Source organism: Schistocerca nitens, chromosome 5 (genome assembly GCF_023898315.1).
Source record: "Schistocerca nitens isolate TAMUIC-IGC-003100 chromosome 5, iqSchNite1.1, whole genome shotgun sequence".
NCBI classification, from domain to species: Eukaryota; Metazoa; Arthropoda; class Insecta; order Orthoptera; family Acrididae; genus Schistocerca; species Schistocerca nitens.
Genome location: NC_064618.1, coordinates 410,576,262 through 410,602,875, shown reverse-complemented (window position 1 = coordinate 410,602,875; position 26,614 = coordinate 410,576,262). Strand labels below are relative to the sequence as shown.

Sequence of the window (26,614 nt, the reverse complement as noted above, 5' to 3'; positions counted from 1 at the left end):
GGGTGTTAAGAAATGTATTACATATATTGAGAATTAGTAGTGTGATTTCTAGTGTTGTTACTGTAAACCGTATTCGTAGTTCTGGATAAGAGAAGCCAGTCATTAGTTCTAATGCAACCAGTTTGTGTTTCGATAAACTTGTAAAAAAATTTTAGACTGTAGTTTTACCTTTACACTCACCAGAAAAATGGAAGCGTTTTATTCCACACGGAAACGATACAGATGGGTTCGACTGTTGCTTTCATTTCCCATACCATAATAGAAGACATTTATGTGTCACTTCTTGTGAGGGATAATAACTTCCCGTTATGATGGCAAGTTCAAAGATAAAACTGCAATGTAAGAGTATTTCACAAACTTATCAAAAGACAGACGTTGCATTAGATCTAACGTATGCGCTCCACTTACCCATAACTGTGAATGTGGCTTACAGTAACAACACTAACAGTTTTATTTACTTCATGCTGTATCCATGGACAATAACAGAGAAATGTGTCCGCATTTGTTACTGCGTTCTGGAGACCGTTTGTAATAGCATGGCGCTTGCAGTAGATGAGACGTATTTCATCATAGGGAGTCCCAATAAGTCCTCACAGCTCTTTCATTTAACAGCGCATGTTTACTGGACATCTTGTTTTCGTCCATACTGCTGCCTCTCAACGTATGGAATATCTTTTTTAACGCTCAATATTTGGAAGTAGGAGTGCGTATCGATATGAAGTGGAACGAACACACACAATTTTTGGTTACTGGAGCGTCTCTGTTAGTTCGGTTCACATTATATAACTCGTGTTTCGTGCCGTTCGTACAGTAAAGTATCGATATTCCCAGTGAGCTCCGAATCCTATTATATTATCTACATTTTGTGCATCCAAATTTCCTTTCTCTCTTTATCCTCAGCATTAATGAGTGAGCGAGTGTATATTTTGGATATGTCTTTTATATGGTGGTAGCGGTACAGCACTGGGCTGTCTGGTGTGGCAGTGACAGTGTATCCAACTTATCTGTCTCAGTCAAGTCAAAGAGTTTTGTGCCGTTTCGGTGGTAATTCGAAGGGTTAAGTTGGGGGCGGAAAGGACTCCTTTGATCTCTTCTGGCTACCTGCGGGAAGTTCGTTGCAGGGAGAGCATGCTCAAGGCACTCGGGACTGCTCTGGTGAGAGATCATAGTTTTAAGGGCGACTTGGCCCTGGTGAGTGTGTTAATGTGTGATGGCGTGTAGCTTTTCTAACTGATTCAGTTTAATCGCGAGTATATTTTCTGTATTTAGTAACTTTTTGCAGTCCTTGTTTTGTGTAACCAGAACAAGTGGTGTTGGAAGTTCATTACTCCAGCACAGGTTTAAAATTCAGTTGCCTGACTTCTCTTTTATTTTTAATGTATGTGTGAAGTTTTCTCGTGTGTATGGTTTTTATTTCTTTTGCCTTTCATTTCGTTTTAACCTTAAGATTATGTAGCTTTGCTCATATCACGAGTTGGTAATTTCATTGTGTGTAACTTCAGCACCATCTTTTAGAAATTTTATTCTTAACTCCACATGGTATTTAATTGCTCTTTGCGTCAATAAGGTTTAAATTTGTGTTCTTGAAGATTTCATGACTCTTACTCATTTTGCTTTGTTGTTGAATATTCACGGTATTTGCGGGATTTTCACGCCAGTATACCGTATTTTCACGTAGAAAGTGGTGCAGGTAAAATCCTTTGTCGGAAAGTGTTCCATTTTATTCATATTCACAATAACTCAGTCATAGCGATAAGGATGAAGCTGTGAGCCTTTGACCTATTGTGACGAGTAAAATTCTTTCTATCTCTATTTTTGTATGTGTGAATCGCATGTGCGCATGCGCATGCGCGCCCAAGATTTCCTTTTTTATTTTTATTTTTTAGTCACTGCAAGATACGTCAGCACTCAGTATAATAATTGTGTGAGCGAGTTAAATAATTAAATAATAGGCAACGACAAATCATAGTTTAAAATTAGTTTGTAAATTTTTATTATGATGTTTTACTTCAATAAACTGTGTTAAACGGTGATGGTTGTTTCTTAAACAAACCTATCCTCTATTGTAAGATTATTTTAATACATCCAACCCGACATTTCTGAAGCGCAAACGCAGGCCTTATATTTCTAGATTCTTTTTTTTTTCCCTTGAGGCTTAAACTCCTGCTTCTTACAATTGTTCTCGCGTGCTCATTCTATGAATTCACTTGGAACTCTTTGCCAATGTTAGCAAGTTAACAATGCTTATCAATTCAGTGATGAATTCAGTTCCTACGTTAAATATTCCCAGTTTTAATGAAATTGGGTGTCGACCCAGCAAAATTTTGTGCTTCGCGGAACTTACAATAGAGTTTCACGTCGGCTAACTTCTTCCATTTTCTGTTTGAAAATCACTTTCCCGTTAACCGTTCACCCACTAACAACCTTTTAGATGCAGAGAAAACGGTTGGCTTCAATTCACTGGTAGGATACTAAGAAACTCCAGTTTGCCTACAAGATTGCATACAAAATTCTTGACACTGCTCAAATAGGAATAATAGGGGACTTGGAAAGTAAAGAGTGTAACAGAAATGTTAAAAAATGTTAACTGGCAGGCAGTACAAGAAAGGAGTTTTTCACGACAGACTTAAGAATATTTTTCAGCTTCCTACGTATCTATCCCGTACAGATTGCGCAGAGGAAACAAGGCAAACAACAGCTCGCATGAGGGCGTATCATTCACGAAGCAAAATTTATACACGACACTACTGTTGTAATAAATTCTATTCTAGCCAAAGCAACAGAAGAGTTGGTAAATGATACTTTACAAAGAATTGTTAAATGATTCTCTGAAAATGAACTCTCCCTAAATTTTGAAAAAACACATTACATTCAGTTCGTACAACGAATAGAGTGACACCAAGAACTGATGTAGTAAAATACTATGAATCAGTAAGCATGGTAGAATACTCCGAATTTTTGGGTGCAAATGTTGATGATTACTTGAAATGGAAAAAGTGTATTACAGAGCTTCTCAAACAATTAAATTTAGCTACTTCTGCTCTTCGTATAACTGCTAATGGTGGAAACAAATGTATCAACTTCCTCACATAAATTGCCCGTATTTCCACGCAATAATGTCGTACCGAATAATTTTCTGCGGTAACTCACTTAGAAAGCAGATTGCACAAAACCGAGCAGTAAGAATAATATGTGGTGTTCATCCACCGACGTTATTTAGGTACCTCTCAAGGATCTAGGCATTTTAACCGCACCGCCAAACTACATATATTCGCTAGTGAAATTCGTCATAAGTAATCCATCCGATTTCAGAATACAGTGATGTACACACCTAAAGCACTAGAGGGAATAATTATCTTGAGTATCCATTTAAAGCTGTCATTGGCTCAGAGCGGAGTTCAATATGCAACAATGAAATATTTTAAAATATTTTCTCCTGGACAACCCCTGTTTCATTGACGAATTTCTACTTAAAAAAGATTTGTTTTTAAGTGTAGTTTCATGAGTAGGAATAAAATTATAATGTGTTCATTAATGTTAACACTAATCGTGTATACACATCCTGCACACTGACCCGCTCCGCACCATTTCGATAAAAGAATCCATCAAATGATCTATGGAACATGTAACTAACTAACGATTCTGGCTTGTGACACGCAAGACGTCAGTGCCGTCCACGGCTTCCATGGCGCCTTCGATTACTGCCACACGTCCCATGGCAATCCTAGTGCATGTCCCCCATAACATAACATAACCCCCACCCGGATTACGTCCTTAAGCGTTGCAACTTTTGAACAGTGTTCGCCTGGTGTAACAAAAGTCCTATTTCATCCGAGCAGGCGACACTTTTCCACCGGTCCAAGATCCAACTTCGAACATCCTGCGCTCTGCTCATAGCAGTTGACGATATCGCTGGGTTGACATGAGAAGACAGATGTCTTCTGCTGCGAAGCCCCATGTCGAAAACTGTGCGCGGGGCGGTGTGTTCAGAAAAGTTGTAGCTGCAAACAGCTTTGTACTCCATCTTCGTATTTGCCACAGAATGCTGTCTGTCTTGCTTTACAGTGCTAGCAAGTCTCCGATCTCCATGTTTAATGATGTGCGTTGAATGGTGTGCCCCGAAAGAGATACGCCACTGACCGTCGCCTATCCTGCTTTGCTATGCGGGCAAGCCTCTGACCCTCACGTTCTGTGATGGGGCGAGGACGTCCAAGGTTTTGTCGCCTGGTCATGGGTCTACCGTCCGTCAGCCACATTCCTCAGACGCTCACACCGGCACGCCAACAAGAGACCAGTTTCCGAGTTGTTCGTACCCAGGCACCATACCACAGCAAACTGTGCTTCGCCAAAGTCGCTTATATCAGGGAATTATTGCTAGAATGACTCGCCATTCGTCTCTGTTCCGCTTACATCCTTCCCTTACCGCGACGCAGTGACATCGGGTGGCACTGGAGCCCGCGGTGGGCGGTGATCATAGTGTTTTGGCTCATCGTCCAAGGAGCGTTCGATAAGCAACGCAACACATCTTTTTGATTCTGCCAATTTCGGTTCAAAAAATGCAAATTCGTTGTGGGACATGGTGGAATATTCCCGCTTCCGCTCCTACAGTTTCATAAAGTCCGATAGGTGGCAGTGCTATAGGTAGACATCAAAGTGGCGTCTGTAACGGAGCTGCGTTCCAAGCAGAGAGGTGTCATTGAATTCCTTTTCTCGGGAAACCAGAGCATCTCAGATATTCATAGGCGCTTATAGAATTTCTGCGGAGACCTGGCAGTGAACAAAAGCACAGAGAGTCGTTGGGCGAGGCGTCTATCATCATTGGAATGAGGTGCGCCGACCTGTCCGATCTCCTGCACACACAGCTGTGATTCCAGCAATGTTGGAACGGGCGGTGACTCTCATTCGATCCGGTAGGCGTATCACAATGAGTACCTCGCTGCTCAACTGGACGTCTCTGTTGGTACTGCTGACACACTCTCCTATCAGCTGGGGTAGTCATAGGCGTATGCCCGTTGGGTTCCTCGCCGCCTAGCAGAAGGCCATAAAGAGCAACGAAGGACCATCTGTGCGGAATTGCTTGCTGATCGTGACAATTTTTTGTCGAAAATGGTCACTGGCAATGAAACTGTGGTGTCACCGCTAGACACCACACTTGCTAGGTGGTAACTTAAATCGGCCGCGGTCCTGTAGTACATGTCGGACCCGCGTGTCGCCACTGTGTAATCGCAATCCTAGCGCCACCACATGGCAGGTCACAAGACACGGACTTGACCTCGCCCAGTTGTACGGACGACATAGCTTGCGACAAGACGTATCACGTCTTCCTCTCATTTGCCGAGAGACAGTTTAAATAGCCTTCAGCTAGTCCATCGCTACTACCTAGCAAGGCGCCATGTGTATCATTGCTAATTGCTTACTACTATGCAAGAGATGTATTTCAACAAGAACAAGACTACATTAAAGTTAAGTATATTAAAATCTCTCTTCTTTTCTTGATAGTTTTCATCCAGTCTCCTGTTTCAGAATTTACGCCCGTCTGCGTTAGTTTCGCGTGCACCTAGCCACTCATTGTGTCGAGACCTTAGGGAATCGACACAACAATATTTTGGCGACGAGGATGGGATGCCGCGCCCACGTTGCAGTCTTTGTGTTATACTTGCTCTAATTTGCTTGAATCATGGCTTCGCCGCATTCTCCAGATGTACTGTCCGAATTTTTTCGCTTGCAGAATCAGCAGACGCAGGCGTTATTGGAAGCCCTTGGACAGCTCGTCCAGGGTCAACGTGCGCTGCAAACCGATGCGGCGGCAGCCGCTTCTTCGCTACCGCAGCCACACAACGCTGTCGCACCGCCATTTAGGCCCTTTGAGGCCACAACCGAAAGCTGGACTGAGTGGGCCGATCAGTTCCGGTTCCACCTCACTGCTTATGGAATTCAAGGTAAAGAGCGGCAGCCGTTTTTGCTTTCTTGTGTCGGTGTGTCTACCTACCGGGTGATAGTGAAATTGTTTCCCCGACGCGACGTAGCAACTCTGACCTACGAAGAAATTTTGTCTGCTTTGGATGCCTATTTCAAAGAAACAGTAAATGTAGTTGCAAAACGGTATACGTTTTTTCGTACAAAACGTACGGCCGGTCAGACTAATAGGGAGTGGGTAGCAACTTTGCAAGGACTTACTAGAGACTGCGCGTTTGCCTGTGAATGTGGCCTCCCATATTCAGATACTATGGTGCGTGATGCAATTGCACAGAACGTTTCTGATGTTCGCATAAGGGAACAGATTTTGAAACTAGTTAATCCCTCCCTGCAACAAGTGATAGACATATTGGACAGGCAAGACACACTTGACTTTGCTCAGGCATCATTTGAAACTTCGCCAGCAGTGTGTCACATTAATCGGCCCGCCCGGCCCGCTGCACGGGACGCTGAGCGGCCCTCGCGCCCGACTTCGCAGCGGCCGCCTAGCTTGCAACCACGTGCGCCGCGTAAGCAAGCAAATGCAGTGAAATCTTGCCCGCGGTGTGCAACTAGACATTCGCGTGAAAATTGCCCGTCACGCCAAGCTATTTGCTTTTACTGTCAAAAGAAAGGACATGTACAAAGTGTTTGCCAGAAAAAGCTTAGATCAGACTCTCGCAATAATTCCAGGCCTTTTGCTTCGCGCCGGAATCGAACCCAGGACAATCAGGCTCGTGGACCTTCGCCCATGGACATTCATGTCGTTCATTCCCACCCGTCCAGTGACACTTTAGCTAACAGTGACTGTGTTCGTCCCACCCAAAGTGTGCGTCGACGTCGCCGGAAATCCCGTAAAGTTGCAAGTGCTTCTGTACCTGTCTCAGTTCAACTTGCACGTGACAGTCGCTCTTGTCGTCAACAAGACCATAAACTTTTTGTGGACTTAGACTTTGCAGGAAAAGTGATACCATTCCAGCTCGATACCGGAGCTGCAGTTTCATTGCTCAATCACGACACGTACAAACAACTGGGCGCCCCGCCATTGCGTGCCGCAAATGTTACGTTAACTAGTTACTCAGGACAGCATATACCTGTGTTGGGACAGTGCAGCCTTATTGCAACATACAAGGGACAGACAAAACTTGTCTCATTTTATGTTCTTCGTTCCTCTAGTGCAGTGAACTTGTTTGGCTTAGATTTGTTTCAATTGTTTAATTTGTCTATTGTAAATCAGGTCCTATCTGTGAATCAGACTGTGCCTTCCGCCAGCGTTTCTAGTCTTTGTGAAGAATTTGCAGACATTTTTGCTCCGGGCCTTGGTTGCGCTAAGAACTATGAAGCGCATTTGGAACTGAAAGATAACGCGCAACCAAAATTTTTCAGAGCGCGCAATGTTCCCCACGCATTGCGTGATGAGGTCGCAAGAACATTAGCCGAATTAGAATCTCAAGGTGTCATTGAACGTGTGCAGGCTTCTCTCTGGGCCTCACCCTTAGTCATTTTGCCAAAACCTTCCGGAAAACTGAGACTTTGTGTGGACTTCAAGGCAACTGTGAATCCGCAACTTGTGACTGCTACTTTTCCTTTGCCCCGCCCGGAAGATCTTTTTGACTAACTGTGCCCGGGAAAATGTTTTTCAAAATTGGACCTAGCAGATGCGTACTTGCAAATACCTGTGGACGAAGAATCCCAGCGCGTCTTAGTGGTAAACACGCATCTTGGCTTGTATCGCTTCAAAAGACTGCCATTCGGGTGTGCATCCGCCCCTGCTTTGTTTCAGCAATATTTACAAACTATTTGTGCGTCGGTCCCTACTGCTGCGAACTATCTGGACGATATTGTAATCTCAGGAAAGACAGAAGCAGAACATTTGCAGAATCTCCGGACATTATTTCAGGTATTGCGTCAGAATGGTCTTCGCTTGAGGAAGGACAAATGTGTGTTTTTTGCTCGTGACTTACCGTACCTGGGCCATGTCCTTAACGCCCAAGGTATACATCCGAGTCCAGAGCACCTTCGTGCCATTCAGGACTTGCCGTCACCGCAGAACTTAAAACAGCTACAGAGTGTGCTGGGTAAGGTAAATTATTATCATCGATTTGTGCGCAATGCTTCTTCCATTTCAGCTCCGCTTCATCGCTTACGCCGTAAAGGTGTTCCGTTCGTCTGGACGACGGAATGCGAACGCGCCTTTCGCCAGTTGAAATCGGCGTTACTTTCCAATACTTGCCTTACGCCATTCGATCCCCGAACACCCCTTTTGTTGATGGTCGATGCATCGGATTTCGGGATCGGTGCTGTGCTTGCGCACAAGGATGGCTCGCATGATCGCCCTATTGCCTTTGCGTCCAAATTGCTCTCATCTGCGCAAAGAAATTATTCACAAATAGAGAAGGAAGCTTTGGCTCTTGTGTTTGGTGTTTCCAAGTTCCATGACTTCTTGTATGGTCGTCACTTTACCATCATCACGGACCACAAACCTTTGACATCGCTTTTTCATCCGAACAAGCCTGTACCTCCACGTACAGCGCAGAAATTCATTCGCTGGTCACTTTTTCTCTCGCAGTACCGCTACGATATCTTGTATCGGTCCACTGCTAAGCACGGAAACGCTGATGCGTTGTCCCGTTTGCCTGTTGCTGAGGATAAAGCATTCGATTCTTCCGAACTTGCTTGCATGTTCATTGATTCGGAAGCCGATGACGTGGTCGCATCGTTTCCGATTGATTTTCGTCGTGTAGCTACAGCCACAGCTGCTGACCCTGTCCTTGCTTCCGTTTTGCGTTTTGTTGCTACGCAATGGCCCTTGTCAAAGTCACGGATCGAGGATCCTTTGGTTCGCCGTTTTTTTGCTCACAAGGAGAGACTTTTTGTACGACGTGGTGTTTTGTTGTTGCGTTCCGATAATGATCAATCCCGAGTCGTGGTCCCACGTTCGTTACAGTCCTCTGTCTTCAAGCTTCTTCACCAAGGACATTGGGGTATAGTGCGCACGAAACAACTTGCTCGTCAGCACTGTACTTGGTTCGGAATCGATGCTGCGATTACGAATATGTGCTCCTCTTGCGTGGCGTGTGCCGAACAACAATCCGCACCGCCGCGGAAATTCTTTGCTTGGCCGAAAGCCACTTCCCCTTGGCAACGATTGCACATCGATTTTGCTGGGCCGTTCTGGAATGCTCGATGGTTGGTTGTGGTCGATGCTTTCAGTAATTTTCCTTTTGTTGTCCGGATGTCTTCCACGACGTCTTCTGCCACCATCCAAGCCTTGTCTGCTATCTTTTGCATTGAAGGTCTTCCGCAGACTATTGTTTCCGACAATGGCCCACAATTCCTGTCCGCAGAATTTCAGTCATTCTGCCAGGCCAATGGTATTCAACATCTGACATCCGCGCCGTTTTCGCCTCAGTCAAACGGTGCCGCTGAACGATTGGTCCGGACTTTCAAGTCGCAGATGTTGAAGTTGAAAGAGTCGCATTCTCGGGAGGACGCTTTGTTGCTCTTTTTGTCTTCATATCGCTCTCAGCGTCGCGATGGTCGCTCGCCGGCTGAATTGCTCCATGGTCGTCCTCATCGAACTTTGATGTCTTTGCTGCATCCGCCACATCAGGTTCCTGTGCAGCGGCAGAGACCTGCTTTTGCTCCTGGCGACGTTGTCTATTATCGCACCTATCGCGGTTCACGGCGTTGGCTCGCAGGGCGCATTCTTCGCTGCCTCGGCCGCGCGATGTATTTGGTTTTGGGGGCCTCTGGTGAGGTGCGTCGGCATCTCAATCAGCTGCGCCTCTGTCGTCGCCTGGGTTCTGCCGCTCCCCGTCTGCTTTCAGCGACGGAGCCGTCCGGTCCGCGCCTTGGGGACCCATCTACTGGCTCGCCTCATCCCCAGGTGTTACCGACGATGCCTTCCATTTTGCCTCATGGCGTCGCGCCGCCGCAGCCGCCGCCGGCGCCGCCAGCAGCGGACGCTTCGCTGCAGCCGCCACGCGCCTCTCTGGGTCACGCGCCGCCGCTTGCTTCCCGTGACCAGCCGTCCTCCGCCATGGACCTCTTGCCCGCTCCGGACCAGATGTCGTCTTCGCCCGTCGGGTGCTCCGACCACATGGAGGTCGACCCCGCGGCTCCTCTTATATCATTCCGTGCGCAAACACCTCATGTTGACGTGCACCCTGGACTAGGTTTGCAGGCGTTTCCTAGCTCCCCTCGGACCGAATGGCCGGGTGCGGGTGGCACAGCCTCGCCTGTTGTTAGGCTCCCCACCTCATCGCATACGTCAACATGGGGTCCTCCCCACGGCGGGCGGAAGCCTTATCTCACGACCGTTCGCCGATTTGCGGAGGAGGAATGTGGTGTCACCGCTAGACACCACACTTGCTAGGTGGTAACTTAAATCGGCCGCGGTCCTGTAGTACATGTCGGACCCGCGTGTCGCCACTGTGTAATCGCAATCCTAGCGCCACCACATGGCAGGTCACAAGACACGGACTTGACCTCGCCCAGTTGTACGGACGACATAGCTTGCGACAAGACGTATCACGTCTTCCTCTCATTTGCCGAGAGACAGTTTAAATAGCCTTCAGCTAGTCCATCGCTACTACCTAGCAAGGCGCCATGTGTATCATTGCTAATTGCTTACTACTATGCAAGAGATGTATTTCAACAAGAACAAGACTACATTAAAGTTAAGTATATTAAAATCTCTCTTCTTTTCTTGATAGTTTTCATCCAGTCTCCTGTTTCAGAATTTACGCCCGTCTGCGTTAGTTTCGCGTGCACCTAGCCACTCATTGTGTCGAGACCTTAGGGAATCGACACAACAGAAACTTCGAATCGGAAACGAAACGCCAATTCATGGACCGGTTCCACATCACCTCTCCTCCCAAGAAAGAGTTCAGAACCGCAACCTCAACCGGCAAAGTCTTGGCGACAGTCTTCAGGGACTCAGAAGGGATTTTTCTGCTTGAGGTCTTCCCTCATGGTGCAACGATCAACTCTGAAGTGTTGTCCTACCATCAGGAAATTGAAAAAACGACTTCGGCGTGTTCGTTACCACAAAAATGCAGATGACCTTCCCCTTTTCCATGATAACGAAAGGCTTCACGAAAGTCTGCGCACCCGAGAGGATCTCACAAAAGGTCGGTGGACTGTAATTCCTCATCCACCCTACAGCCCGAATCTCACACCTTCCGACTTCCACCTGTTAAGCCCAATGAAGGATGCAATCCGTGGGAAGCAGTACATGCCTGATTGGGTGGTTACTGACGCATCAAGGCGTTGGCTCCGACGTCGACCAGTACAGTGGTACCATGCGAACGTACACGCCCTTCCGAGCAAACTGGCATAAGACCGTCGTACAGAAAGGAGGTAATGTTGGAAAATAGCATTTCGTTGCCAGAAGGGTGGAGAATAATACGATGTATTGAAATCCAAAAGAAAACCAACCTGCTTTCAGAAAAAATATGTTCTTCAGTACTCAGTGAACGCCCGTCGTATTTTGATGTAATAGGAAGCAGACATAACATCTAATTATATTTAAAAAAATGGTTCAAATGGCTCTGAGCACTAGGGGACTTTAACTTCTGAGGTCATCAGTCCCCTAGAACTTAGAACTACTTAAACCTAACTAACCTAAGGACATCACACACATCCATGCCCGAGGCAGGATTCGAACCTGCGACCGTAGCGGTCGCGCGGTTCTAGTCGTAGCGCCTAGAACCGCTCGGCCACCCCGGCCGGCATCTAATTATCGTATTGCTCTTTACCTTGTAATGGATGTGCAATTTCATACCAATGAACAAAGTTTTATTTTATTTAATAAAACAAAACACTTGCGGTGATGAGGAAGTGACAGTTTCATGGACAAGCTCGCAATTAATAAAGAAAAGTTCAGCAGTTTGATTCGCTGCAGTGGAGTTGATACACTGGCAACCAGCCAGCTGGAACGCTTTGAGAACGCACTGGAGGAAACTAACGATTTCTTCGGAATCTAGTGACGTATCGGCCGCACACACGCGCGCGTGTTCCTACACAAACACACACACACACACACACACACACACACACACACACACATTCACACATGAAGGCTCTCGCGTGCCTGGACGGCAACCTGTTTTGTACAGAGACACATGAGCGTGTAGCGGCAACTGATAACGATCAGCTGGCGTCTGACTCTGTTCCAAAACACTCGTGGGGCATCGTGTTCGTTAAACTGCTCTGTTAGCATATTTGATTTACAGGTGCTGTATGCAAAGCGTGTTATCGAGACACAACAGCTTTATAGTCCACAAGGAAAGTCAAAACAAGAATAAATAAATGTAACATAACAAGCGAGATATTCCTTTGCCATTCCGCTCGTGTGTGTGTGTGTGTGTGTGTGTGTGTGTGTGTGTGTGTGTGTGTGTGTGTGTGTGTACGTGCGCCTGCTTGTAGCGAACGGACGATCTCTAGATCCATGTCTATCTCAGTACTTGTAATTCAAACACACTGTATTTATACCCATCGTTTCGATATACATCTAATCTGATGTCCTGTAAGGACATTCTTCGAAAAAATTCTCGTACAGTATGAATGATGTCGTGTCGTATGAAAAATAAAAGACGCAATAGCAATCAGGAAAAAATAGTGCCAAAAATGAATGTTTGTAAGGGATGTTGTAACAAATTTGCACGAGGAGGATCACAGATAATTATTTGTAGATAAGAGAAATTATTCGTTTCCTGGAAACGAAATTTATTTTGCGGAAAGGTGACATAATTTGTCTTTAAAACTTATAGACAATAAAACAGTATGATAGCAAAACCTTCCGTCATCGAAGATTGTCCTAAATTCTGCAGAAATTTATTTTGTTTTGAATGATTTATATTAGGTATCCTGAGTTATTTGCAAAAGGATGGGAGGAGGGTTGGGTATAACGACCCATCGACATCGAGGTCATTAGGGAGGGAGCACAAGCTCGGATTGTGTCAAAAATTGGGAAGGAAATCGACCGTGTCCTTTCAAAGGAACCATCCCGGAATTTGCCTGGAGCTCTTAATGGAAATTACGAAAAATCTAAATCTGGATGGCCGGACGCGGGTCTGAACCGTCGTCCTCCCGAATGCAAGTCCAGTTTGCTATCTGCAAAACTATGTTTTTACTAGAATTATTTCGGCTCGAGCTGTCGAGTTTAGGTATATTAGCTGAAAACCACGAAATTACAGTAAAAAAGTACACTACCTGATGAAAAGCCAACGGCCTTGCCGCAGTGGTCACACCGGTTCCCGTCAGATCACCGACGTTAGCGCTTTCGGACTCGGCTAGAGTTTGGATGGGTGACCGGAGCTACATGATTGAGAAGTAGCGGCTCCGGTCTCATAAAGTGACATACGGCCGGGAGAGCGGTGTGCTGACCACATGTCCCTCTGTATCCGAATCCAGTGACGCCTCTGGGCTGAGGATGACACGGCGGCCGGTCGCTACTGTTGGGCCTTCCAAGGCCTGTTCGGACGGATTTTAGTTTAGTTTTATTTGATCAAAAGTATCCGTTCATCTATTAATGGACGTTAATGTGGTGTATGTCCAAATTTCGCCTTAATGACGTCTTGAATTCTGCTGGGGACATTTAATGAGGTGTTGAATGTCTGCAGAGGAATGGCAGGCCATTCTTCCTCAAGAACCGAAACCAGATAAGGAAGCGATGTTGGTCGCTACGGTCGGAGCTAAGTCCACGTTCTAACTCATCCCAAAGATCCTCCATTGAATTTGCGTCGAGGCTCTGGGCATTTCAAGAATGTTAATGTCCACAAACTATTGTCTCGCAGATACTGCTTTATGACAGGCTGGTTGTCTTGCTGATACAAACAATCATCGTCCGTAAACTGTTTCTCTACTGTACGCACTGTACAGAATGCTGTAAAATGTGTCCATATCTTTCCGCATTTAGGGGCTAACACCAAAAAACACCACTGTACCGTAACATCACCTTCTCCATACTTCATTGTTGAAACTATACGTTATGGCAAGTAACGTTCTCCAAGCATTCGTAGAAAGCTAAATGCTTCTGTTGGATTTCCGCAGGGTATACCATGATGCACCACTTCAAATCACCCGTTTCCAGTCATTCACTGTTAGTGGGGCCTCTCTTTACAACACCTGAAGAGTCGCTTAGCGCTGACTAGATAAATGTGTGACTTACAAGGAGCCGCTCGACCACTGTAACTCATTATTTTTAACTCCCTTCACACAGTCATTGTGCTAACTACACTTCTGGTAGCACTTTGGAGCTCACGAGTGATTCCTTCCGCTGATTTCGTGCGATTTTTACAGCCACGCTCCGCAATTCTCAACGGTTCCTGTCCATCAGTACAAGAGCTCTGGCTGGTCTTCGTTTAGCTATGGTTGGTTCATCGGGTTTCCACTTCACAATCACTTAACCAATAGTCGGTAGTCGGGCAGATTTAGAAGGGTTGAATTGTCCATGATGGAATTGTTACTCATAAGGGAAACTTCCCACCGCACCCCCGCCCTCCCCCCCCCCAACCCCCACCCTAGATCTAGTGGTAAAATGGCCTAGTGAATAGCCCGTCAATGAATACAGGTCAACAGGTCAACAGGTCAAGCATGAAAACAGGAAGGAGGTGTGCTGAATTGTAAAAATAAAAAGAAGCAGAACAGAAGCAGTGGATACTCTCAGCTCAAGATGGGCAACACTGACTGAATTGCGAGAACCGCGGCGTCGTGATTGTATGGTCATGGTGTTGGACTGCAAAGCGGGTGATCCGTGTTCAAACCTCCCTCGTGTCCCTTTTTTTTTCACAACATTATGAACTTCCTGTCCGGTCATTGACGTATCCATTCTCCTTCTGTAGTCTTGGCAGTTGTCATACTATACCTTTGTTATAGAATATGAGTCATTTGGTAAGAATATATTACCGTTGCAATAAATGTGATAAATAGTGAGAGCAGGCGGGATGCCACGTAGACTGAACTATGTTACTACAAAGGAATTCAAGTCAAAACTTCCAAAACGGAACGCTAGAGTCATAACATGTGGTACTTGCGTAAAAAAAAAATAGGATATATGTACGTCTGGAGGTCCCTTCCTTACACCTCGCTGTTGCAAACGGACGTTACGCCACGATACAGACACAAATTGAATATAGCGCACAGACATGTCAATGACCCTACTGACAGTTCATAATTTTGTAAAAAAAAGTGGAAAAAGGGGCACGAGAGAGATCTGAACACGGATCTGCCCCGTGGCTCGATGTTGTCCATCTTGACCTTTGACCGTTCACTTTTTTTTCCCAGTTCAGTACGCCTTCTTCTCGTTTTCACGCTTGATCTCTGTTCGGGTTTTGACGGGCCATGTTACCACTAAATCCGAGGGGGGTGGGATGGGATACCATACGACTAGTCCACGTTTGAAGCCACCTAGCCCTGCTGACCGATCCGTTCTGATGTTACAGTTCCCCCACTGATAACACAATATCCCCGCCGGAGGTTCGAGTCCTCCCTCGGGCATGGGTGTGTGTGTTGCCCTTAGCTTTAAGTTAGTTTAAGTAGTGTGTAAGTCTATGGACCGATGACCTCAGCAGTTTGGTCCCTTAGGAATTCGCACATACATACACCCCCGCCTCCTTATATACTGGCGGCTCTGCTGCCTCTCGTGACATCTACATCGACAGCCATTCCCTGAACCACTATGAACTGCGTGGCAGGGATCACGTCCAATTGTATCTGTTATTATGGCTTTTCCCGTTCCATTCACGTATTGAGCGCGGGAAGAATGACTGGTTAAATGCCTCTGTGCGTGTTGTAATTAATCTGTTCTTATCCTCGCGATCCTTACGGGAGTCATACATAGTGGGTTATAGTGTATTCATAGGCTCATCATTTAAAACCGGTTCTTGAAACTTTATACGTTACCTTTCTCGGAATAGTTTACGTTTATCTACAAGAGTCTGCCAGTTGACTTCTTTCGACATATCTCTCGAGGATCAAATAAACTTGTGACCATTCGTGCTGCCCTTGTCTGTATAGTCGTGTAGGGTACGGGCACCAAACGACTGCTCGTACGAGTAATTTGTAAGCAATCTTCTTTGTACAGAGGTTTCATTTTCCTAGTACTCTACCAGTAAATCGACATCTCCAACCTGCTTTACTCACGACTGAGCCTTTGAGAGCATTCCACTTCATGTCCTTACAGAGCGTTAAACCCAGACATTTGTACATTTAGTAAAGCGCCCAGTGCTACATTTATGCACAGTCTAGTGTTCAGTTCCATATTACATGGAACTGTCCCATAGTGTTTGCTAACAGTGAGAACCAATCATTTTCAAAGTGAGATATGTTTGGTGGGGACAAACTGCTAAATCTAATCCCACCAAGCCCACCATATGAAACCACCGCATTTTGTCGTATACTTATTTCTTATAGCGTGCTTTTTGAGACAATTGAGCTATTTCGGTCGAAGAAAGAGGTCAAAACACTTTAGATAATGCTCCTAGTTTCCCACATATTAAGGCATATTAACGTGATAAAATTGCTTACTTTTAAAATACAGTGGCTAGCTTCATTTTTTCAGATCGTTACACTTTCTAATATGCCTAATGCAGACCTTCCATTCAATTTCGTATAGAATAGAATGGACAGTGTCTTGAAAGGAGGATTTAAGATGAACATCAACAAAAGCAAAACGAGGATAATGGAATGTAGTCGACTTAAGTCGGGTGATGCTGACGGAATTAGATTGGGAAATGAGACACTTAAAGTAGTAAAAGAGTTTTGCTATTTGGGGAGCAAAATAACTGATGATGGTCGAAGTAGAGAAGATATAAAATGTAGACTGGCAATGGCAAGGAAAGCGTTTCTGAAGAAGAGAAATTTGTTAACATCGAGTATAGATTTAAGTGTCAGGAAGTCATTTATGAAAGTATTTGTATGGAGCGTAGCCATGTATGGAAGTGAAACATGGACGATAACTAGTTTGGACAAGAAGAGAATAGAAGCTTTCGAAATATGGTGCTACAGACGAATACTGAAGATTAGATGGGTAGATCACGTAACTAATAAGGAGGTATTGAACAGAATTGGGGAGAAGAGAAGTTTGTGGCACTACTTGACTATAAGAATCGATCGGTTGGTAGGACATGTCCTGAGGCATCAAGGGATCACAAATTTAGCACTGGAGGGCAGCGTGGAGGGTAAAAATCGTAGAGGTAGACCAAGAGACCCCCCCATGAACCATGGACCTTGCCGTTGGTGGGGAGGCTTGCGTGCCTCAGCGATACAGATAGCCGTACCGTAGGTACAACCACAACGGAGGGGTATCTGTTGAGAGGCCAGACAAACGTGTGGTTCCTGAAGAGGGGCAGCAGCCTTTTCAGTAGTTGCAAGGGCAACAGTCTGGATGATTGACTGATCTGGCCTTGTAACAATAACCAAAACGGCCTTGCTGTGCTGGTACTGCGAACGGCTGAAACCAAGGGGAAACTACGGCCGTAATTTTTCCCGAGGGCATGCAGCTTTACTGTATGATTAAATGATGATGGCGTCCTCTTGGGTAAAATATTCCGGAGGTAAAATACACTAAGCAGATTCAGAAGGATGTAGGTTGCAGTAGGTACTGGGAGATGAAGAAGCTTGCACAGGATAGAGTAGCATGGAGAGCTGCATCAAACCAGTCTCAGGACTGAAGACCACAACAACAACAACAACAACAACGACCAAGAGAGCATAGAGTAGCATGGAGAGCTGCATCAAACCAGTATCAGGACTGACGACCACAACAACAACAACAGTATGGTCATTACCTTATAAACATAATTTGCACACGGAAAGTGTTGGGGCTTCGCGAGATATTTTCTTTGTTACTCCTGCTCAGTGAATTGTACGTAAACTAGCTATTAGCGTAAGATACAGTATAAACTAAAAAAATAACTCCTCCCGCACAGGCCATGAAGGCCCTAAGGTACCGATGACCGCCGTGTCATCCTCAGTCCACAGGCGTCACTGGATGCGGAGATGGAGGGGCATGTGGTCAGCACACCGCTCTCCCGGCCGTATGTCAGTTTACGAGACCGGAGCCGCTACTTCTCGATGAAGTACCTCCTCAGTTTGCCTCACAAGGGCTGAGTGCACCCCGCTTGCAAACAGCGCTCGGCAGACCGGATGGTCACCCATCCAAGTGGTAGTCCAGCCCGACAGCGCTTAACTTCGGTGATCTGACGGGAACCGGTGTTACCACTGCGGCAAGGCCGATGGCAAGATATAGTATGTATCAAATATCAATTGACCAAACGAGAAATGTCACTGCCACAAGTACCTTGTTTCGGTGCTCGAACACTGTCGGCACGAGCCACGGCTGGAAAAGTGACTGCCTTTGTTTGTTGTTCCCCATGTCACACTCAACAGAGAAGGATATCTTGGCGGGTACGGAATTTTGGGGAACCACGAAATCGTAAACCTGGTTACCTGGTTGGCCACGAGAGGATTTGAACTACGTTGTTTCCGAATGGGAGTCCACTGTGAACCAGTGTTCCATCTTACATCGCAGTTAAGCCAAGAGAATGGATGGCTGAAAAATCTTTACCTCCACCAGTCGTCGATATTTCAAGCTCTGGACAACAAACTACGGTTCCGTTTACTTTTCGCTCTCACATTTCACTCGCCGGAGTGACTTTGTATGTAAGGATTAATATGCACTCTACGCTCAGGTTACCTCATTTTCAGTGTCGCACATATTCCTATAGAAGACAACACAAGTGGTCAGAAATCAAACCACTGGACGATGGGTTTCTAGAAAATGGTCGACTCCTTCTACAGTCGTTTATAAAATTCTTTTGCTGATGCTAACACTGTACTGCCTGACTGCAATCATTTTTGTGAAACAACGCCGCATTGCGCTGTCAGTGTGAAATACAACAGCGTCTTTTCTTAACGATTTAGGAAGGGAACAGATTGCTTTTCAATGTCTCTGAACAGGAATTTGAATCTTCATCTGTAGCGCTTTCATTCCAACGTATTATAAATGGAAGTGTAATGAAGTTCTCAAGTGATAAGTATTAAAATACAGTCACACGAGCATTTTTGTTGTGTGGCCTGGCAGATTTACCTGCGAAAAATATGTGCTTCTTTACCGACTCCACATCCTGTTACGTTGCTTTTTGTTTGCGCCTAGTATCCGTATCACAAGCAGACGCACTGTTAACGTGTAGATACCGTAAACTCATTTCCGTTATCTCTCAGTTTACAATAACAGGGAAGTCTGAACACGTAGTTCTGATGAAGTAGCGTGGGTACAGGAATGTTCAACAAAATGTGCAGGTGTGTTTCTCCGCGTACGAGATTGAGCGTAAATAACAGAGGGGTGCTTAGAAATATTTTCTGTCACATAACGAGACTCTTCTTACAGTGAAACTCGTGGCGATGGCACACCACTGCCTCTATAATCTACGATTTCGCAGATGGCTTTTTAAAGTATCTTAATACAAATATTTCGAATTTCGCGCAGTTGTTTGTTCTCAATCCAATGTTCAGTTCTGAAGCTTGAAGGTAATTGAGCTTAACCACCATGCCTGCTTTTTTGGCGGACTGGTGATAGAGAGTTGTAGAAGGAAAGGCAGCCTAAGGCCTCGAAACATAAAACTCCTTGGGGTAGAAAAAAAGCAACAGCTGGCTAAGGGAGAAAAGTGGTATGAAGAAGAAATTGCGCATATTAGTCCTTATATATCATGTTACTCCTGTGAACAAAATGCGACAGTGAAAAGAAAGCTAAGCCTTAGGATGTTGCTCCAGAACTTGAAATGTATAATAAATGAAGAAATCATGTCATTTAACCGACAGAAAAAAATGGTTCAAATGGCTCTGAGCACTATGGTACTTAACATCTAAGGTCATCAGTCCCCTAGAACTTAGAACTACTTAAACCTAACTAACCTAAGGACATCACACACATCCATGCCCGAGGCAGGATTCGAACCTGCAACCGTAGCGGTCACGCGGTTCCAGACTGAAGCGCCTAGAACCGCACGGCCACACCGGCCGGCCAACCGACAGAAATGGCTGATAAGTACTCATCTTTAAATGTTTGTATTTTTCAAGCGATGAATTACCAATACTTTATAATGAAAAGAATGACATTCTGGAAGCAGGTAGGTATGTCGTATGTGAAGTGTAAATGAATTCGAGGTATGAAGAAAGCAAAGATGCATGTATGTATTGACGATTTACTAGAAAGGGTCAAAGCTGTTGGCAAAGTAACATAAAAGAAAAACACTCTATGGGTACAGTCTTGTCCAGAAAATTTTTGTGGGGGTAAATCTTTCTCCAAGATTAGAATCATTATTCCGCTTCACAAAAAAAGGATATTCAAAACCACAGCCCATTTGATAAAAATGAAGCAGTGTTGAAAAATATTACTTAAGTGAACTATACTGAGAAAATTATTGCACTAAACAAATTAAATGTGTGTTGTTTTATTATCTAGATTAAAAATTGTGCAAACTTCCTACAAAATGAAAGAAAAATAAAATCTACATCTTGTTGTTATAGCAGATTTTGTACATTGATGTTAGTATGATGAATAATAAAAGCCTTGTTTTAGTTGCTCCTCATAAATTATTAATAGTCCATAAGTTATTTATCAGAAATAAAAACGGTTGTAACTAAGAGTTGAGAAAATTTCTCTTTCCAAGAACAGAGTTTTAATTTCACATTGCTTTTCCTTGTGAGCGAGGATAATTAATCATATTAATGAAGTCAAGTTTATCAACAGTGTCGTATTCAGTCGACGAGATAGCTAAACTTGGGTCTGGTTTCGTCGATACTCGACTGGAAGTAGTTTTATTGATCCACTTCAATGTGATGAAACTGCATTCACAAGATGCTGAAGTCAGTGCCACACTCATAAATATCCTCAGAAGCTTTTCACTGCGCGATCCCGTGGTGATGAAAGAAACCCACTATTTACCGGCACATTTAACCTGCAACAACACTGCCCACTTCACTACGGTTCGCTTCGAAACACGCATACAAATGACATGTTCATATGTGAATCAAATTATCCAGTGAGATTTGATACAAAAACCACGTGAATTAAACGCATAACACAACGATTAACTAAGACCTTCGCTGTTTTATCGTGTATCAGAGTTTCATTCGCGTTAGTACATCGACAAAATACGTTATATATGCATAACGCATTCATCCAGTGGTCTTACACTGAAGCGCCAAAGAAACTTGTACAGGTATGCGTATTCAAATACAGAGATGTGTAAACAGGCAGAATACGGCGCTGCGGTCGTTAAACGCCTTTATAAGACAACAAGTGTCTTGCGCAGCTGTTAAATCGGCTACTGCCGCTACAATGGCAGGTTATCAAGATTTAAATGAGTTTGAACGTGGAGTTATATTCGGCGCACGAGCGATGGGAGACAGCATCTCCGAGGAAGCGATGAAGCGGGGACTTTCCCGTACCATCATTTCACGAGCGTACCGTGAATATCAGGAATTCGGTAAAATATCAAATCTGCAACATCGCTGGGGCCGGAAAAAGGTCCTGCGAGAACGTGACCAACGACGACCGACGACGACGGAATCGTTCACCGTGCCAGAAGTGCAACCATTCCGCAAATTGCTGTGCCACCAACAAGTGTCAATGTGCGAACCATTCAACGAAATATCATCGATATGGCATTTCGGATCCGAAGACCCACTTGTGTACCCGCAATGACTGCACCACACAAAGCTTTACGTCTCGCCTGGGCCCGTCAACACCGCCATTGGACTGTCGATAACTGGAAAGATGTTGCCTGGTCGGACGAGTCTCGTTTCAAATTGTATTGAGCGGATGGAGGTGTGCGGGTATGGAGACAACCTCATGAATCCATGGACTCTGCATGTCAGCAGGGGACTGTTCAAGCTGTGGAGGGTCTGTAATGGCGTGGGGCGTGTGCAGTTGGAGTGACATGCGACCGCTGATACGTCTAGATACGTCTAGACACGACTCTGACAGGTGACACGTACGTAATCATCCTGTCTCGTCACCTGCATCCACTCATGTTCATTGTGCATTCCGACGGACTTGGGCAATTCCAGCAGGACTATGCGGCACCCCTCACGTTGATAATTGCTACAGAGTGGTTCCAGGAACACTCTTCTGATCTTAAACGTTTCCGCTGGCCACCATACTCCCCAGACATGAACATTATTGAGCATATCTGGGATGCCTTGCAACGTGCTATGCAAAAGAGAGCTCCACCTTCTCGTACTCTTGCGGATTTATGGACAGCTCTGCAGGATTCATGGTGTCAATTCCCTCCAGACTACTTCAGACATTAGTCGAGTCCATGCCACGTGGTGCTGCGGCAGTTCTGCGTGCTCGCGGGGCCCTACACGATATTAGGCAGGTGTACCAGTTTCTTAGGCTCTTCAGTGTATTATGATTCAGCCATAGACGACCGACTGGTTTCAGCCGAATTAGTACAGACTCAAACTGAAACCTTATAAAGTAACGATAATGCATCGACTGCCCAGTTCATATACTGCTGCTCGTCGTCTTTGAAAGACGAAGCATTTCTGTTTACACGCAGACCGAAACTACTGCGCAGACATCAATACAGTAGACAGATAACACTACATAAACGCTTAATACTTTTCCGAGAGAAAGTCAGATATCTTTGTGTCTGGCTGGACCGGAAGCTTACATGGGGGACCACATCGAGTACGTTGCCAATAGAGCGCACGCGAGGCTCAAACAGCTCTACCCAATGCTCAACTGGGAAAGCACACTGAATAGGAGGGTGTCGAGGTCCATATACAGGACACTGATTAGACCTCTGATCACGTACGCAGCTCCCGTCTGGGGATATGCAGCTCCTACACGACTGCGCCGCCTGCAGATCATGCAGAACAGAGTGCTACGAATCTTAAGCAACGCTCCACACTACACCCGCACAGTGGATCTTCACCATGAGTACCGCCTTGAGACCCTCAAGGAAGTATTAAAGAACACGCCACACGACTACACAGGACTCAAGACACCCGAACAATCCTTTCACCCTCACTCTGGGAAACTACGATCACAACCATTGGTGGAAGCACAAGCGACCAAAGACACTACTAGCTACGGCATAGCCACCTATGGTAAGGTAACATACACCAACAAGCGACAAACAACGGCAAGCCCCTGCATATCAGCAACACTGACTGGAAATTACCAGCTGCTATTAGAGCCGACCAAAAGGCCACAGTAGGGAAACCGACAAACTCGCCCACTGACGCACAAACAATTCGCCAACATCACCCTACACTGTGCATCCGATATAAGACCTATCGGACACAAAAACGATGATAAAGCTAACTGTTGCAGGTTTCTGACGCTGATCGACAGATCAACACCGGCACCCAGCGGCAGCCGCCGAGCAACAGCACCGCACAACGTCAAAGGTATCGACATGCAGGATACCCACTACTAACAAAGCCTACCCTTGCACGACCTATTGCAGGCAGCAAGACATGCGCTACTGCTCTTACCACCCGACCTAGCTATCGCAGAGGTTTTATTCCCTTGGCTCTTGCCTTGGCACTTTTTTTCCTCTGCCCTTCAAACCGCTACCCTTCGTTCGACTTCGACCCGATCTATCTCCAGATGAGCGTTTATTAATGGTTAACCTTAACCAGACGTACGCAAACATCGCAGTACCCACATCCTGAGACACCTCACTTCAGTGAAAACTAATCCTTATGTAGAGATGGCAGTAGACCTTTTGAGTTGGCCATCATGCTGGTGTAGGCGTGGAGGAGCTCCACCTGTGTTAAAAAAAATCTTTGAAAGACGCTCCGAACTCGTTTGAGTCTGCTAAAACCTAAAACCGAAAGGCCTCCTGCCGGAGTCCTAGAAAGAGGCCGCAGTGTACGTGGTAATCGGAGTCCACTTCCCTGGTATTGTATCCCATGCAACAAAAGACGCAGAATTGCATCGTATTTGAAACATTGCGTAATATTCTTTACAAACTATATTGGTTGAAACAGCAAAATATGCAGTTACTAGGTGGCTATAGGACGTACTGGAAGCCATTACACAAACCGCCAGCTCGACTGAAACAACAAATTGTGTAACTATCTCTGGTTAAAGGTGATTTATGAAGCTTATGTAATCTGATCGTACATCACTATGTAATACGGAATGAACACTAGACGTCATGAGAGGCGAACCCGCTATCGTAAAAGGAGGCGGGAGTATTGTCAATAGAGAAACAGTAACGGCATTATTGGCCGGCCAGGGCAGCTAAAAAGTACAGCACAGATAAAAAGTAAAGCGAAGCCGTATGGCATGAATGGCTGGAACACTCCAAGGGCAGGTTCAGCCGCCTAACTGGAAAGGCTTCCCTATCCTTCACATCCGCAGCCACCTTTCCATGGTGGCCCCTTAATAGTGCAGTTGACAGTAATGAGCGTGGGTGTAGTGTCTTGCCATGTTCGTGTGGAGACGTTCAAAGAAGGAGCAAGGTGAAACCCAATGCTGGCACATAGACTACTCCTTTCGAAGAGCATCAAGGTGGCCGGCGAGTGTAACGTCTCCATCCGGAGGACGGATCAACATCAACAGAGCCGCTTGCCATCAAGTCATGAGACACTGCGGGGAGGTCTTAAATTTAATCCAGGACATTGGCACAAAGACCTCGTGATCAGGGATTTTACACCGCCACCCCTCTTGTACCCTCTGCCGTAAAGGCAAAGTAAAATGTGTCAGTCAACAACGCGCCGTGTAGCCGGACGGTCACCCATCCGAGTACGGGACCCATTCGATGGTGCTCAACTTCCGTGATCTGACGGAAACCAGTGAATTCACCTCACCATGGCCGTTGAATAGGAGACCTCAGTGACTTCAAACATGGAGTAGTCACTGGATGTCAACCGAGTACGAAATCCAACATGGACATTTTAACCTTTCTAAAGGTGCCCAAGTAGACTGTTGCTGACTGGACTATGAAATGGAAAGGCGAAAGAAAAATCACAGCTATACCAAGACAAGATGAATTCCATCATGTACTGGCGGACAGCATTGCTGAGGGTGGTCGGAAGAAATTGCAAGAAATCTTCGGAAAAAAATCACTGGTGTTCCAAAGTGCTGCCAGCACTCCAGCAAGCACAATGACAGTGTAGGGAGTTAAAAAGATGCGGTACAACAGTCGAGAAACTCTTCACATATCACACGTTTCTGTGGTCGGAACTAAGCGGCGCTCGACGTGGTGCAAAGAGCTATGCCACTGGAAGCGCGTGATCTGGAATGATGATCACGCTCCTGTAGCAATTCCAAGGAAGGTTAAGTTTAGCAGATGCCTGGAGAACGATGCCTGGCACACTATCAATTATGATTTCAGATGTCACTTTTTCTTGAATGCAATTCGATCCCCAGTAAGTATCGAAAGAATGATCGCTTCCAAAAGTACTCGTTTTCGAAACAAAAGTATCTAATACTTACTTGTACCGAAACATTCTTAGTCACGTGACCATCTGGTACAAGTTCTACACCGCCTACAGCGCTCCAAAGCGAGCAGTGTGGTGTTTTATTGATATCACCACTAATTTGTCGTGCCCAATTTCACCCCTACTGACGAGTTTAGGGCGAACTGTTGAACTTTGTTAGATCGTTCCAGTACAATGTGGATGTAAAATTTGTTTTATGTCGGAATTTGTCTTTTGTTAAGGCTATGCAACTTCGCGCTATGATAGGTCTTAATCTTATGGATGCTTGAACTGTCGAAACCAAGGTTTAGATACGGGGGAGGGGGGGGACGTTCAATAAATAAGGTAATACATGTTTTCGACCAGTTTCAGCTGAAAAAAAATGCGGAATTTGTTGTGGGACGTTCTGGAATATACGCAATTCAGTCTCTATAGTCTCATGAAGTTCCGGTAGGTGGCTGCGCTATATGTAGCCTTCAAAATGACGCCTGCAACAGAGGTGCGTTCCAAGTAGACAGCTGTCATTGAGTTTCTGTGGTGGAAACCAACAGTATCGCAATGACCTTGCGGTGAAAAAAAAGTACGTCGTGTCGTTGGGTGAGGAATTTGTCGTCATCGCAACGAGGTCGCGCAAGCCTGTCCGATCTCCCGCGCGCCAGCCGGCCGCGTGCAGCTGTGACCCCTGCATTGTTGGAACGTGAGGACGCACTCATTCGAGGTGATCAACGGATCACAATCAAAAACCTCGCTGCTCAACTGTGTGATCGCTGGTTTCTTGACTCTACAGCCCATATCTCACACCTTCCGATGTCCACTGTCTAGCGTAATGAAGAATTCACTCCGGGAGAAGTGTGTACTTGAAGGCCAGGGAGGTTACTGATGCAGCAAGATGTTGGCTCTGACGTCGACCAGGAGGGTGGTACCATGCGGGCATACAGGCCCTCCCAGGTTGCGTAAGACCGTCGCATTGAACTGAGATTATGTTGAAAAATAGGGTTTTGTAGCCATAAGAGTGGGGAACAATATGGTATATTCGACTCTAGAATAAAACCAACCTGCCTTCAGAAAAAAAATGTGCTGAATAACTTACTGAACGCCTCCCGTAATATTTACAGTGTTGTGATGCCTGTACGTGCACGTCCGAAAGCCAATAAATTAATAGCAATAAAAAAATTGTTAGATTTTTCAGCAATATATCCGAACGGAC

The 26,614-nt window shown here is 45.5% G+C and overlaps 1 protein-coding gene and 1 pseudogene across 3 annotated transcripts in view; both read right to left on the bottom strand.

Annotated features, from left to right (window-relative positions):
* Positions 1–26,614, bottom strand: part of LOC126259995 (SPARC-related modular calcium-binding protein 2) — an 860,600-nt gene that overhangs the window by 452,004 nt on the left and 381,982 nt on the right. The gene's annotated exons all lie outside the window — the stretch shown is intronic.
* On the bottom strand, positions 18,085–18,202 carry LOC126261426 (5S ribosomal RNA; annotated as a pseudogene).